The sequence below is a fragment of the Panthera leo genome, chromosome B4, assembly GCF_018350215.1.
Source record: "Panthera leo isolate Ple1 chromosome B4, P.leo_Ple1_pat1.1, whole genome shotgun sequence".
In the NCBI taxonomy this organism is placed as follows: Eukaryota; Metazoa; Chordata; class Mammalia; order Carnivora; family Felidae; genus Panthera; species Panthera leo.
In genome coordinates this window covers 113674119-113688669 of record NC_056685.1, presented here as the reverse complement: position 1 = coordinate 113688669, position 14551 = coordinate 113674119, and the positions used below count along the sequence as shown (strand labels likewise).

Here is a 14551-nt window from a genome sequence, read left to right as displayed (position 1 = left end):
GGCTCAGTGGGTTAAGTGTCTGACTTCAGCTCAGTTCGTGATCTCTCAGTTCCTGGGTACAAGCCCTGCATCAGGCTCTGTGCTGACAGCTCAGAAGCAGGAGCCTGCCTCAGATTGTGTCTCCCTCTCTCTGCCCCTTCCCCACCCATTCTTGCTCTCTCTCTCTCTCAAAAATTAACATTAAAAAAATTGTACTGGGGCGCCTGGGTGGCTCAGTTGGTTGAGCGTCCGACTTCGGCTCAGGTCACGATCTCGCGGTATGTGAGTTCGAGCCCCGCATCGGGCTCTGTGCTGACTGCTCAGAGCCTGGAGCCCGTTTCAGATTCTGTGTCTCCCTCTCTCTCTGACCCTCCCCCGTTCATGCTCTGTCTCTCTCTGTCTCAAAAATAAATAAATGTTAAAAAAAAAAAAAAAAAATTAAAAAAAAAAAAAATTGTACTGCTGTGCTTAGCATCTTGACCATAGGAAGGATTGAAAAATTTGTATTGAATGGAATGGAAATGGAAAAGAGCAAAAACATCGCAGCAATAATTATAATCAGAGCAACTCACATCTATTGAGTGCCTTCCCTGTGTGTGATACGGGGCCCCGTATTTTAGAAATCTTATTTTATTTAGTACTCACGATCACTTAGAAGGTAGAAACCACTGATAGTTATGTTGCAGATGTGGGGACTGAAGATTCAAAAGGTTAAGTGACCTGTCCTGGGACATGAGGAGGCAGAGAGGGGACAGCTTTGTCTGATACAAAGCCAAAGTCTGCACTGTTCTCCGACTTGGGTTGGTAGGTGTGAATGAAGGAAAAAAAGAAGAGTGGATGAAAATTCTTTCAAGTCTGAGACAGGGAGAAGAGTCTTTTATTCTTGATGGTATTGCAGGATTCATCAATAATTGTCTCTGGGATCTGGGTCTTGAGATGAAATGCTTCCCTTTACAATCAGGAATATCTGTTGGTGAACATTCATCCTTGGCCAGAACATGGAGCACTTTTGTCTTCATATTTTATTGATTCATCTGCCTGGAGACGAAAGGGCGAGAAAGAACATTTTTGCCTGTGACAGCCGTTGTGCTTTTTCTCCTGAAGAAGCAAAAGGAATTAGGAACTCAGTTAAATGTAGGAGCGATGATTGAGAGTGGGGAGAGGAAAAAGAGAGGAAAATGTCTCTTGGCTTTTCAGACCCTTCCAGCAGGAAGCAAAGAGCTTGATAGATTCTGTGCCACAGGAAGACCTAGTAACAATTTAATGGGTCCACTAGACAGTGCCATTAGGGGGTGACAGGCAGTATATAATTATTTTTAACATGCATGTATGGTTAGGGCTTGAAATGTATCACAGTGCTGTCCAGTACTAAAGAAGCATAGATAGACAATTCTCCCTGTGTATGGGGAAGGAAACCAGTCTAAGTAACCCACTGGGGATAAAAACATGAAGAGTTTAATGAAAATTAAGGCTCTGCAAGAGAAAGTGAGACTCTTTCTTAATAAGCCAGCTTTGAAGTATTTCAAGTTGCTCTTAGGAGGAAATGTATTCAGTTATTCACAAAACACTCGCTTGGAAAGAATTGTCTTAAGCTACATTTGCATCCTGTCTTAAGAACTAGATGGTAACCATGGCAGAGATTTTTGCGACCTCTTAACAGCCTCAGGAGATATTTATTTAAACATCACTGTGAGCGAAAAAATGAAATAACAAAATAGGTGAATAATCACTCCATAACCATGTATATCATTGCTCCTGCAGTTTAAGGAACACTTCCAACAACATCCTGGAAGAATATTATCTGTAGAATCTGAGACTCTGTTAGCATCAGGTGGATTGAAAACAGCCAAACTTTGTACATATTGTCAAAATATGTGAACAGGTCTCATGAGTAATTTCTTAAATGTCAAGATTAGTGTCTCACAATAATTTATTTAAAAATCCATATGCCATTACACATCTAAATTTCCATAATTATCTCTTCCAGGATAATAATAAAAATTTGCCCCTCAAACTCATCCCTTTGGTTATTTAGAATCTTATGTCCTCTTAGTGGATGTGTAGGTGATTATATAATGCTTTGAATAGAATTTTTAGCCTAAACATATATTAAATTCTGTTTCGGGATGAAATGCAAACGTTTATAATTTGGGATTTAAAACAAATTTAAATTATGGAAGTATTTTTTAGAACCTTGGGCTCTGTATTTGATTTTATGAAAACTAAACAAAATTGGCCATAACATACTGACAAGTATTTTGGCTGTCTGTGTTTTATGTTTACAAAATACTAAAGATTAAGAAGAATCCTCTTCCTGCATCAAGAGACCTTTAAAATGGCTTTACATGTTTTCTACTTAAGACATGAATTGAGAGAAAGACTCCAGCTGTCTAGCTTTGACTTTAGATCGGCACCAGTCCTTCCACATCTCTCAGTCTCCGAATTGAGAGCTTCCAGGCTTGGAAGTGCCTTCTCTTCCCAGCCAGCACCCCTGTGTCATGGAAGAGGTTAGGAGTTTACGCTCTGGAGATTGGCTTCAGATTATAGATTTGCCACTTGTAGTTACAGGACCAAGAACAAACTCTCTGTATCTCACCATCACCGTCTGTAAAGGGAGGGTGATAAATAACATCTATATTGTAAGAAAAATTGTGTGGGTTAAAGGAGATAATATGGGTACAGGGCTTGGTACAGGGTTCTTCCTGAAAAATGCCTGCAAACAGCCCTGTGCATATTTTAAAATGTTTATTTTTAAACAGCTATTATTATTGTTAATAATAATAGTGAGAGAATAGAATCCACTGTCTTCACTTAGTCATTAAATCAACTTGAGTTGTTTCTATTTAATTTTGCTTTTGAAGTGGCATTTTGTATTTATTTTATTACATGAGCATCACACACCCATGGTAATAACAAATTTTAAGTTCACATAAGTAAGAAGGAAAGAATCACTCAGTCTTGCCATCCAGAAGACATCTGTAATGACATCAATACTTACACATGTGTGCCGCATGGATGTGTGTGCACGCACACACACACACACACACACCCCTTTTTTCCCCATGAAGATATATGTCTCTGCAATGCATAATCACGTTTAAACCAAAGTGGTATAAACACTCTGTAAATGTTTGTTAAAAGCACATGTACTGGAATCAAATTGCCTTGATTTAATTCCCGACTTTGCCACTCAATAAACCATGTGATCTTGGGCAAACTATCGACCTCCATTGTGTGTTGGTCTTTTTATCTGTAAAAGGAGAATATCTATAGGATCTTCCTCAAAGTGTTATGAGGATTAAATAAGATTTTATATAAAGTATAGCACCCTTAATTGTAGAAGTCACTGTGTAGGATCCTTTTAAGGATCCCATTTCGAGGGCGTTCCACCAGTAAAATGCCAAGCTCTAGTGTGGATCTGTTTCCATTGCTACTCTTCTCTCTCTGCCACCTCGAGGACTTTAATTGTTCGCTTGCATGACCAGTGTTGAAATTTGTCTGAATTGTAAGTGACTTATTAATAGAGAAGTCTAATTCAGTTGAGACAAAATGCCCACAGTAAGATGATTTCTCCCAATTTAATCAGACTGGGAATAAGAACTGTGTCTTAGACTTCTTCATATTCCCCATGTGCCCACAAACTATGCTTTGAATTTTAAAATTTTGGTGCTTTTTAAAAGGGTACTAAACAAATCTATTGAGTAACATTCATGACCTCAGGAAAAGTTACTGGGAGTCCTAAATGAGTAACTTGTCTTTTTTACTTTAAAAGAGGTGATTGAATGAGCTGATAACTTTTTTTTAATACAGTATTGCTTGAATTGCATTAGAAAAAAATTTTTCACTCTGCTTTCAGGCCCAAATAGCATTAAATGTCTTTTCTCCAAGTTGGCATTTGCTGTTTTCTATCTGTCCATAAAAAATGTAAGGCAAAAGATGAAAGTAATGCCCTAAAAAAATTGAAATCTCTCCAAAGGTGATTGTAACGAAAATTATCCATTAAACTTTATAATTAAAGCCCTTGATAAAATGCACATGTTAAGTGAGTTTTTGGAGGAGCCCCTCTTTCTTCATTCTCCCTTTTAAAAGATTAATTCATTAAACTGAAACCAATCAGAGGAAGAAAACCCTATACAGGCTTGAAATTTTGTTTGGAAACAATTAGGTTCTGTCTTTCCCAAAATATAGATTGTGCAAGTAATGGGGAACTTGGCTAGAACAAGCTCGTTGACAAGATGTGGCTATTTTTTGACAATATTTGAGCTATTTTTAGTTATTGTGCTGTTTGTGCTTAATAACATTTGACATGAACATTCACTTACATGGAAGTTATCCTTTTAAGATATAATGAGGAAATAGTTGGCATTTGTTTTGGGAAAATATTCTGTTTTTAGTAAAAAAAAAAAAAACACCCTGTACTCAGAAGAGATAAATATCCTCATTGACATTAAGTGTGGAGAAATTGCATTAGGAAACATAACACTTAACTTATAACACTACATGTAAAACTTATTCTGAAGAAGTAAAAATCTTCATCTACAAAACATGTTAGCACTTTTTTTTTTCTTTCAAGTATATCCAGTCACTGAAAGTAGACTAATAAAATTTTGTCTGGTAGAGAAAATTAGGGAATTGCTTTAATAAATAAGAACAGTTTTTAATTAACACTGTCAGTAAAAGGAGTCCTTCTAAAGTCCTTGAAAATACTTAAAAACAGCTTCCCTGCTTCAAGAGATTGTTTCAAGTATGATCTTCCCCTCACTATTTTTTTCCTTCATCGGTAGTAGAAGATTGTTTGAGTTTTGTCCTTGTTAAGTATCGCACATCTCCAGCTAGTGGGGTATGAAGTAGTGAGATGTAACACTTCAGCATCTGGTGGGTCCATTGACTTCCCATAAGTGAACGAGTCGGCCAAATCAAAACGAGTTCCATCTCTGGATCTTGTTTCCCTGCACGTGGGGCTCACACTTCCCTCATGTCCTGGCTTCCTCTGAAGACCCCGAGAGCTCTGGAACTCCTGAAAGATTTGCCTCCCTGGGGCCCTGATCTGTACTCAGGGCCTCCTTCAATGGAGCCAACTGGGAATCTCAGCAGGTAACCATGCTTGTCCCCAGCACTACAAATCCAAAAGTTGTCTGGCAGTCCAACCATGACACGTCCGGCAAAAGGGGCTGCTGTGTTCCTGCTGCTGACATGATTGGTTTAGGAACCCGGGAAAGTCAGATAGGGGAACGACTCATCAATAGAACCATCCGCAAAAGGTCAGTAGGGGGCATCTTGACTGCCCTCTATTCTTTTCTCTTTTTTCTCTTTAGATTAGTATTCTCTAGGGATGTGTGTGTGTGTGTGTGTGTGTGTGTGTGTGTGTGTGTCTGTTTTTTTATACCTCTGTCAAAAAGCCACACATATACAGAGCTTATAATTGCAAAAATAGCAAAGTAAAGCATATACAAGGATTGTAATAAAATAAGAACAGTGCCCGGCCCTACCTTAGCCCAACTTATCTCCCTTTTCTAGTTCTTTACCTCAGAAGTGACTGCTTACAAATCTTTCAACTCTTCATTCTGGTATTGGCTTTCCTATTTCTAAATAATGACTAATAATTAATGTCTGTTTCTACAGATATTTCTTGATTTTCCAGTTTCGGGTATCGGCTACTGACTGCCTACAAACGTTTCAAATACAGTCTTATCACATATTTGGTAAAATACTTTTTAGCACTACACGCACACACACACACACACACACACAGACAAATATTCTTCATAGTTGAGTCACATAGTATATGGATTACATGTCCTTTCTATTACAATTTGTCTTCCTCCGATGCTAACATTGTCTCAGTTATTTTTGCTCATCATTTCCTATCCTTTTATGAACCTCTAATAGTCACTAACGTGTATTCAGCAGGTGCTTCATGCACAACATCGCTGTAAGTAATTTCTAGGTAGGAGGTTTGGAGACAGGAGGTGTTGCATGTCATGTCCCGGCAGAAAAGGATGAAGTCCAAGTTCCCTGCTGCGCCATAGAAGATCTGGCCCCAGGTTGCCCACCAGCCTCATTCCTTGTCTTCTCCTTCCCGTTACTTTGCAGTCCAGCCCCACTGGACTTGAACTTACCAAGCCTGCTCTTTTCCCCTGGCCTTTTCCAGCCCCACTCCTTTCTGAATCACTCCTCTGCCCCCCTTACTTGCCTTCTATCCATCCTTGGGTGCCATCCTCTCTAACCCCTAAAAATTGTTAGTGTCCCTCAGTGTGTACCTCCTTCAGCACCCTGTTCTCCCCACCCACCGCTCTTTTCAAGTTCATTATTTGTTTACGGTGGGTTTTTCTCACTGAACCATGAGCTCCATGAAGGTGAGTCCGAGTGGTCTTGTTCCCTGAGGAGACTTCAGTGTTTGGCATCTAAATTTTTGGCTGTTTAATAAATTTTAGCTGTTGTAAGATGGGGTCTCTAAGGAGAATGACAATGACATAAATGCACATGACAACATTGCAGTAATTCAGAGTGAGAAAATCCCAAGTGAGGATAATGAGTTGTTTACTCACATGAAGTAATTCTGTTTCTCCTTTATAGGTTGCCTAACCTTCAACTGGCTGAGACTTGTTGCAATTATAAAGTGAGAGATTGGGCACTTGTAGATTGGGCAACCTGGGTGCAAGAATCTAGTTCTTATTCAGATTTTGCAAATGATCCTTGGAAGACTTGAAGAAATAAATTAACATCTTGAAGGGTCACTGTGGCTAGCCGTGTGTTCTCTAAGCTTCCATCTGCCATAACACACTTGAGGGATATGCCATGCCTAAAGCAGTGATTCTCTGGGCAGTGAAAGCAGAGAAACCAATAAGGGCTCTACCTTCATGGAGCCTCCAGTCTATTCATGAAGACAAACAATTAGCAGCCCAGCACATATAAATATGGACTTGCAGATGGAAAAAACTGGTGTCAAATTGGAGACCAAATGGTCATAGGGAATAGAGAGGAAGTTCTACCTAAGTGGCCAGGGAAGGAGAGCCTGAGGAAGTGTCATTTAAATAAAAGGTCAGGGAAAAGGTATTCTCAGATGAGGGAAAACAAGTTCAAAGTCTCTAGGAGAGGCGATGGTTACGATGGTTATGTCTCTAAGACAACATGGTTATGTCTGGAAGCCAAAAGCAGTGCATTGTGGTTGCAGCAGAGGAATAAAAGGAAGAAGGGCTCAAAATCAAGTTTGAGAGACAGGCAGGAGTCTCATTATTTGGGGTTGGGAAGCCTGTGCTACTCAGCTTGAGGTCTGAACATGGGTTGCTAGTGGGCAAACTGCTACCCATCTGTGATAAGAAAAAGAGCTTGTGTGGATGTAAATCAGTTATGTCACCTAGAACACTGTACCGAGCTTATACAAATGCACACCCGCAGACACACGTTTAGCAAGACTTGCTCAATAAAAAAAGGAGTGTGCTGGTTTATATTTATGTTCTGATGTAAATTCCTTACCTTGTTGCAGACCAACACTTTGAGCATACAGTGGGCATATATTAAAAGATTTCCAGTGCCTGTGAATGTGCATTTGGTGGTGAGGGAGTTGGTGGTGGTGAGGGGGGGTGTTAACGCATCATCGGATTCACTTTTCAAATAGACATCTGTGGCTACAGAACAGAGAGTGGGGTAGAAGAGGCAGAAGAGAACAGTCAGGACCAGCATTCTAGCAAAGAGATAGATGATGATGACCCGAACCAAGATGGCGGCAACAGAAGTGGAAGATTAGCAAACAGATCATGATGTATTCGGGGGTAGAATCTATAGGATGTTCTCATGGATTGGGGTATGGGGTGCTAAGAGGGCACTTCAAACTTGGCTTCCAGGTTTCTGTTCTGAACAAGTGTTTGAATATTTATGTCCCTGACTGAGATAATAGCAGTAGGGGATGAATGAGTTTAGAATCGGGGAGGTGGTATGCATGGCTACTAATGTAGTAGTTATAATAGTGGACTTTTAAATAACAAGATCCTTTATGAAATCTCCAAATTAATAAATACTACCACAGCCCATATTTTTTCCCATAAACACTTTTTTTTTTTAAAAGCAGGAGAGAGAAAGATCAAAAGTTGTGTTGAGATACAGATACTGGGAGGCGTTAGGCTCACTCATCAGCTGAGGGATCTTTTCATCATAAGTGATTCAACTGTGTGACTAAGCCAAGTTATGCAGCTATCATGTTCTTGAGGGGTGCTTCTGAATGGCTAAAATTATAAATCTTCAATCCATGAACAGCAAGGGCATGTCCAGGATGAGGAATAAGTTTCATCCTGTCAACCCTGAGTGCTTTTCGACCGACGCTCAGAGAACTCTTTTGAGGCTATATCTGGAGTGCGTGAAAAAAGCACAGTCATTGATGCTCAGTGTGGACACTGGTTACAGGAGGATCTGTGGCAGCAGGTGGGCCTAATATTTGCTGACTCCCTGCATTTTTCAGGTACAGAAAACGAATTGGATAAATGCCTCAACATGTGGCACTGGCTATATCCCTTCAAATATTGCAAAATGGAACGGGCACTAAACTTTGAAGGGAACTGTCTATGTGATTAAAACTCAGAACGGGTTCCAAGAGCTGGAAAACAATGTCATTACTGTTTTCCTTCCACCAATCTATTTGAGTCAAAGCTGGTTGATACCTAAAATGCCGTCTGGAACGTCAATGCAGTTTTGCTCTGGGATCTATTACGGATGGAAAGACAGCCTGATGAAGACTGGGCAAATCCCACAGGTCTGGCTGGGCTAATTGCCATGGGGTCCAATCATATGGCTGCACCTGGGGATATGGTGGACCGTTCTTAGCTTCTCCAACTTTATTCTATGGACAAAACTGTATTGCTTTGTGTTTACTCATTTCAATTTAATTTGGCTTTGTCATCCCTCCTACTACCTCTGAATCCTTCCCAGAAAATGGAGGCCTTTTGCTTTCTAACCCTAAAGAAGATTTAGGGGACCACATGAAGTATTTGGGGTTGCCAAGGGAACTGAAGACTCATCTGGCTCGTCAGAGAGGGGCAGCATTTTGGTGGAACATCGGGAAGACTGCTGCCAACCTCTGCTCAGGTTGCGGAGACAGGAAGGCTGATGTATGACATTAGAGATGATTATCCAAGGACTCTGCCAAGACTCCATGATAATTATTATCATGGTGAAGCAGAAGGGGAATAATGATTCGAGGAAGTTGATAGAACAAGTCGCATAAATTTTATGGTCAAAAACCACGAACAACCTCATTTTCCAGTGAGGAGAAGACACTGGTGAATTTTGTAATTTAGATATTTTGTCAAGGAGTTCCAGAATTCACTGTTGGAAAAGAGGAAAAAAGAGGCCAAATTCAAAAGAATTACTTTTAATTCACCCTGAGATGTTTGCTGTGGGTGTGAAAATGAATTCAGATAGCAAGCATGTGCCTGTTTGTTAATATTCACGTGGACTCCTAGAGTTGGAGATGTGTGAAGTCATTCAGTTTAGGTGGTTTCAAACTTTTTATTCTTTATCATAGCCCAAGTTAAAATAAAAACTCCTTTTGTTCAACTTTTTTTCTAATGTTTATTTTAATTTTGAGAGAGAGACAGAGTGCAAGCAGGGGAGGGGCAGAGAGAGAGGGAGACAGAATCGGAAACAAGCTCCAGGCTCCAAGCTGTCAGCACAGATCCTGACGTGGGGCTCGAACTCATGAACCCCAAGATCGTGACCTGAGCCGAAGTTGGACGCTCAACCGACTGAGCCACCCAGGTGCCCCTCTTTTGTTCAACTGGAAAGATTTTATTTATTTATTTGTTTAATGTTTGTTTTTGAGAGACACAGAGTGTGGTGGGGGAGGTACAGAGAGAGAGAGGGAGACACAGAATCTGAAGCAGGCTTCAGGCTCTGAGCTGTCAGCACAGAGCCTGAAGTGGGGCTCAAACTCACAAACTGTGCGAACGTGACATGAGCTGAAGATGCTTAACCGACTGAGCCACCCAGGCACCCTAACTTTTGTTCAATTTTAATACAAAACAGGTAAAAGCAAAGATGATCGTGCGGGAGATGGGAGAGGAAAGTCACAAGCATGACCCATCTGGTTCTGTGTCCCTCTCACCCACTGATTTTTCCATGAGACGCCTCTGGTCTAAGGACTTAGTGTGAAAACCACTTATCTAATGCAACTTGCCTGGTTTGTAACAGGAGATAAAGTGACCTACCCAGAATCCCACAGTTAATTACTTGGGAGACCAGATCCCTGTACAGTGATGTTTCTACTACGTCATACTTGAAGCGTTAGTGACAATCCTCCTACATCCTGAGCCCCCTCTAACTTGTCCTACTCCTCATATCAACAGGATTACATTTATTATCTTCTTCTTCCCGTGTTAATCAACGGACTTCATCCCATTACCGCAATTCTCCTGACAGCTTACAGAAAAATATATCTGACTCCACATACCCATGAAAGTGGAGCAGGGAGGCGTGGATATGCCTTCCTCAGCCAGGGCTCACAGTGACTGCTGCTCCTGAACATGCCCTGTGAAGGAGGGTTCCAGGCCACGACCACAGCTGGGTGGGAGGTGGGGAGGGGAGGGGAATCTGTCTTGTCTTCTATTGTGTTGCCCTGCCACGTGACAGAAGAGAGTCATGGGAATTTTCTGCAGGTCCCAGGTTGTTTGAATGCTGCCTCTCTCAGAACTGACATTGTGTTTGGCCTTTGATGAATGATTAATTTTCATAGCCTGTTTTGTGAGATTTTTAACCGCGTGTAGTTAATACACAGACTGTTACAAAGCATGATAGCATCTGTCACCTGAGTAAAAGAAGTGTTAATTTTATATGGACTTCTACTTCTAAGGATCAATGATTTTTAGAGATACATGTGATCATAGAGAGTTTCTCATCCATTTTTTTTTTCTCACATAACGAGGAAGTTGACGCCCAGAGCAGTGAAGAGCTGTGTCTATGATGAATCAGGTGAATCAGTTGGTTTGAGGTGTGAACCCAGCCCTCCTTGCTCAACACCCATTGTTCATTCCACTCTTTGATTGGTTTGATTGGATTGAAAAAATATGCATTGTGTGTCTTTTAGTGCAAAATATCTGTATGAGGGAGGGAGATTTTCCTATTTTCTTGACGGAGAAGGGCAGACAATGAAAACTCTTGAAGAGCTGGGCTCTTCGTTTTTTTTGTTTGTTTGTTTGTTTGTTTGTTTTGCAAGAGATGGGCACCCTAAAAGCATCGTTTTCCAGCCCCTTTGGTAATTTTTTTTTTTTTTTTGGTCCACAAGAGCAGTCACTGTTTTACGCTGGGAGTTTAGGTATAGTCAAGGGTACTGGCTATAATCTTTAGGTTAATGACGGCCACCCTTTATTTTTAACCTTGAACAAGATACAATTTGATGCAATAGTTCTAATGCTGTCAGAACTCTGGCGTGCAATTCCTTTGAGCTAATTTGTGAAGTTCAGACCCACGGCTACTGATGTCACCATCAAATATGGGCACCATCTGGCCCATGTGGGCCATATGGATCTATACAAGTCGATCATCTCTCTTGGAGAGATGAAGTGACCCATATATGACAATGATGAGAGGGATGTTTCTCCATGGTATTGACTTCATCCTTGAAGAGAAAATTGTTGCTATCTTTCTATCTTTGGAGCCAATCTGTTAGAGATGAAAAGTTTGTGCAGGAGCTGGGTGATCTGAGTCTGAATCCTGGGCCTGCCTATTACTGGCTGTGTGACCATTGTTGAGTTAGTTAGCCTTGCTGTGCCCGAAGGTTTGTATCACAGAATAGGTTAATCAGAATAAACATCTCAAAATGTTTCTGAAGATTAAATGAGTGGATACTTACAGCTAGTAGAACAGTGTGGCAGGTAGTAAGCACTTAATGAATTAAAGCACTTAATGAAGTAAGCACTTCATATGAATTAAAGGCATCTGCTAAACTCTAGGTAAACATCAAACTTCTAATTGTTTAAAATAAATATGAAATAATAAATATTTGCTATATTTGTTGTTTGGAGCAGCTGTATTTTGAGATAATTTGTTATGTAGCTATGGCTAACCAAAATACACACTAACTATGGTTAACAGTCACCACCTGATACGGATATTGTTGAGACAGAGCAGGTCTGATATCTAATTCTTGTTCTTTCACATACTCAATAAGCATTTACTGTGTGCTGGGCAGTGTGGACACAAAAGTCACTTTTAAAAAAGACACTGTCTTTGCCTTCTGGGGAAAGGCAAGCTTGCAAAATGTGTGGCAAACGTATTCATTCAACGTCACAAACTTAAACTATGACTTGTTATAAGTGTTTAATTTAGGTAGTTTATTAAATATACGATTAAATGTCTTTGCTCTATTAAACAAACAAATGAAAACCCCGTCTAGACATTGAAATGGATTTCAGCTGTGGTCTTACTTTGGATGTTTAGGAAGCTCTAAGGAATCACCCAAGCACTGATGGCCTCTTCTGGGCAGGCTTTTCTTGTTATTTAAAGCCAGAGATAGGGGAAGTCTGTTTTCTGTGACTTTATTCATTCGGTGTGCATTCTTGAGTGTTGTTAATAGGGCACACCCCAGGCCAGGTGACTACGGGTGGAGGAAGGGCAGGCTGAGGACAGAAACCTGATTAAGACATGGTGTCCACTCTCAGAGGGCAACAGGAGGGAGGGGGAGAGGTGGGGATTCAAAGAACGTTGAGTGGTCCTTGCCTTCAAAGGGCTCACTGTCTTGAGACAGATAAGGTCAGTAAACAAATGGTGACACAGCAGGGAGAGAGGTGCGAAGTGCTGAGGGAAGCACAGAAAAGGAAGTGACTAAGACAGCCTGACGGGACCCAGGGAAGTTTCAGGCAGGAAATGGCACATAAAGTGGGTCAAAGGATGACTAACTGTTTGCCTGTTGGAAGAGAGAGGGTGGGTTTTAAGGCAGGGAAACTGCATGTGCAAAGGCACGGAGACACAACACTCAAAAGTTGGCAACATTAGGACTGTGTGAGCAATTCAGAAAGAGTATGGCACTGCCCTGCTTCAACGACACATCATTGCCCAAGTTCCTTAGCTTAGCTGGCGAAGCCTGGCATGAGACGGTCCCTGCCCACCCGCGCAACCCCGACACTTGCTTCACAACCACCAGCCACATGGGCTCCTTTTTGTCTTTGGATCATCATTAGCATGATTCTACTTCAGATCTGCTGCACTTACTGCTTCTTTTCTTGGGAACATTTCCTCCTATCTGTTTGCATGGCTGATCTTAATCTTCAGGTCTTACCTCCTCCGGGAGGCCATTCTCAGGGCCATTTTCCTTGAAGCAAGTCCCCTAGTATTCCCTATGACAGCACATGTCACATAGGAGGCATTGTGACCTGTACCTACCTGCCACTCAGGAATGTAGCATGAGACCTGGGAGTAGGCACACAGACTGTCTTGCTCCTGTTGTCTCCCTAGTGCCCAGATCGGTCTTTAATGCTCTGCTTGATAGAAATTTGTTGAATGAGGAAAGGAAAACATCAATGAATGAATGGATGAATGGATAAAAAACTTGGAAAAAAAAATTGGTCTGGATATCTGCCATTTGTTTCTCCAGGTTCAATTTCCATCCTTCATCAAATTCTGTGTCATGGAAGGGAACTGTGTGAACCACATTAATATTCACCCTTTGGGTTGGATTCAGCCACAAGGGGGCAGCTAAGAGAGAGAAGGGATTGATGCCTTGAGCATTCTACACCTCTCCTCTGTTGGTGTCTGTAGGGGATCTCCTCACACAGCCTCTCTCTTTCTAGGGAAGGGTAAATGCCTTCACCCTTCCTCACTTTAAGGGGAGTGACACCTCCTCTTATCTTTCCATGTCGCTACCCTTGTGGTTTCTCTGTAGTCTACCTACCACTTTGTAGGTAGTCCCTCTATTAATCTTCTTTCAATGTACCTATGCTGATCTGTTTCCTACTGCAATCTGGGAAGATACAAGAGGGCTGGGACAAGTTGGGAAAGGCCTTGCATGCATCGAAAGAGCTCAGATCATATTCATTTGGAAATAGAGAGCCATGAACAATAGATCTTTACACAGAGCTTTAATATAACCCGAAGAGTGAGGCAAACACTTGGGGTCAGTGTAGATCATGTTCTCCCAACCTTTGATAGTGCATCTCATCAATGAAAACTGTTTGCGCGTGTCGTGCTAATATACACATATCCGCTTATTTGTAAATTATATACATCAATGCTTGCATTAGCATGTATGCATTTATATAGTGTAAAATATAAAAGTAGACATTAAAAAGCACAGAATACAGATAAAATAAACTGTATTTAAAAGATTTAAAATTAATTTTCAATCTTTATCTCACTAAAAACCATACCATTACTGCTCTGATGGCTTCATTTTTAAGGGTCTCGCTAAAATTATAGCCAATATTTTGATATAAACTTAGAGTGGTGTTCATTGTCAAGGAGGGTGCATAAAAATCCAAATTCCAGGGACACCTGAGTGGCTCAGTCAGTTAAGCAGCGGACTTCAACTCAGGTCATGATCTCGCGGTTCATGGGCTAGAGCCCCACATCAGGCTCAGCGCCTGGAACC

General features: G+C 41.0%; 1 long non-coding RNA gene across 1 annotated transcript; it reads right to left on the bottom strand.

The window, feature by feature from the left end:
- Window positions 1-842: 842 nt before the first annotated feature.
- Window positions 843-14038, bottom strand: LOC122224913. The gene is made up of 2 exons (XR_006205011.1): window positions 13177-14038; window positions 843-1017 (listed from the first exon to the last, which is right to left on the bottom strand). It is a non-coding gene; the product is annotated as an uncharacterized LOC122224913 (long non-coding RNA).
- Window positions 14039-14551: the final 513 nt, after the last annotated feature.